This window comes from Penaeus vannamei, chromosome 6, assembly GCF_042767895.1.
Source record: "Penaeus vannamei isolate JL-2024 chromosome 6, ASM4276789v1, whole genome shotgun sequence".
NCBI lineage: Eukaryota > Metazoa > Arthropoda > Malacostraca > Decapoda > Penaeidae > Penaeus > Penaeus vannamei.
Window position 1 is genome coordinate 49,319,990 of NC_091554.1, and position 2,500 is coordinate 49,322,489.

Below are 2,500 nucleotides of genomic sequence, written 5' to 3' on the forward strand. Positions count from 1 at the left end.
CACACACACACACACACACACACACACACACTCACTCACAAGGACACACTCACAAACACATACACACACACACACACACACACACACTCACACACACACACACACATCAGTCCAGTATAAGGAAGGCCTCTCCCTAACCCACCGCAGTTTGACCAAGGACGCCCCTCGGACCGCGCTGACAGGATGAGTTTAAAGGCACAAATAGCAAATAAGTGACAACCTCGCCGCAGGAGCCGTGGCATTAACCCCGGAGAAGCAGCGGTCGAAGTTTGTAACCCCTTCAGCTGCCTTGCTTCCAGCGCACGAGGAGGGGGGGGGAGGGGAGAAAACTGACTGAGGAAATAATTTCTTCAACTAAATATTAGAAATGGACACTGTGGATAATGTTTGGTACAGAATTTCATTTCTTATTCATCTATTGTTTTATCAGTTCATCTATTATTTGTAGTTTTAGACAGATACGTTTTATATATTCATTTGTTCATCTAAGGAGAGAAAAAAAATTATCTTGAAACATGATATTGAAGATAATGATAACTGCAGGAGCATTAACAATAAAACACGAATGACCATCATCGTATCAAACTGAAATAACAAAAACTTTATCAAACCATTGAAAACAGATATCATGCATTTTTTTTTATTAGAAGGCTTTTTATTTCAGACACAAAGGTCTTTTATAGTATACAGTAATAGTGTTTTTTTAATTAATTTCATTTCTTTATTCATATTTTTTTTCACTTATCTGTTTCTGTCATTCACGTAGGAACACGTCACTCTTACCAATAACGGTGCACCACAGGATAAAACCATTAACACTTTATCGTGAGACTATAAAGCATAAAAGCAATGTCAATATACATATATATATATATATATATATATATATATATATATATATATATATATATATATATATATATATATATATATATATAACAAAGTACATAATTGTACATCTGAAAGCAAAATATCAGCCGGCAACTTTACCCTTCTAATTTCATCAACTGTATCATATCACATCAGCAACGGCGGGACGCGGCGACGGAAAATGGTTTCACAGCGCGTCAATAGAGCCGAGTTTCGAAAGGCCAGAGACCATAAAACTACAATGGCGCTGGAATACACTATGGCCCTCTTGATGGCCGCTCGACTCTACTAACTGACCCCGAATATATACGCGGCTGCGGCTGGAAATTAACTGTGAAGGAAAGTTAGGCTGCTACGCCGAGTGGAAGCGTCCGATGCGCATGGAAATGAATCAGAAAACATGTGTGTGTATATATATATATATATATATATATATATATATATATATATATATATATATATATATATATATATATATATATATATATATATATATATGTGTGTGTGTGTGTGTGTGTGTGTGTGTGTGTGTGTGTGTGTGTGTGTGTGTGTGTGTGTGTGTGTGTAGATACATCAAACAATATATACTTTTTTCCTTTTATTTACATGTATTTTATTCTTTATATTTATTTATTATCCTTATAGGTGTTTACATTTCGCCTATTCTTTCCCTGGTTAGCTTTAAATGCCAAGCAAAGACGACCACATTTCAGATATAAAACATTTCTGCAACACAGTAGATCCTCGCTACGACCATGACACATTTGCACCTCGTGTTTTAATTGTTTGTTTACTGTCCGTCAACGCTGTAAAACGGATCAACCCGTGGAATGGCGTAACGGAATAATCATGTCATGTACGAAATGCGAGGATATATAAGAGGAAAATAATGACTGCCGTCCAAAGCATTTCCTTACGATGCTGTTGCGTGTAAACAGAATGCTTTCTAAATTTCACAGAGCCTTTCCCAGCTGCCGCCAGTGTCAGATTTCATATCTCACGTGCCCTGAATGTCAGTGCCTTCAGAACATGAAATATCCGTCGTTAATTCATAGCATAACAAGAACTGCCTCGATAACTACATACTGGATTTTTTTTCCTTTTCTTTTCTTTTCTTTTCTTAGTTCAGTATCCTCATAGATCCACTTACTGAACAGCCTTAGCACTTCTCACAAACAACGGAGTGAGAATATTGTTCAGGGGAAACGTTAGCAAAACAGAGACCCTAAGAATTCTTTTTTTTTCGCAGGTCCATCTAACGAGAAGCGACACTTTTGCCATTTATTCAGCTCCAATCACATCGCCAAACGCGAGGCAGAAACACAAGTACATTATCGGCTTCAACAACCAACAACAATAACAAAAGACAAAACAAAAAAAAAAAGTGTTTCGGTTTTGGTAGAAACAAAAGGGGTAAAGTTGATGCGCTTTTGTTTTCCTGCCTTGATATTACGACACATTTCGAGTGGCGTTGCGATCGAAAAGTTTAGAAGCTTTTACGGTTTTGTTCAAGTCGTTTATTTGTGCATTATTTGCCCCCCTTCCTTCGCCATCCCGTCGGCCTTCCTGTGCCAACCGGATTAAACTTGAATGACCCGCATTTTCATCAACCTGATTGTATTGGCGTTCC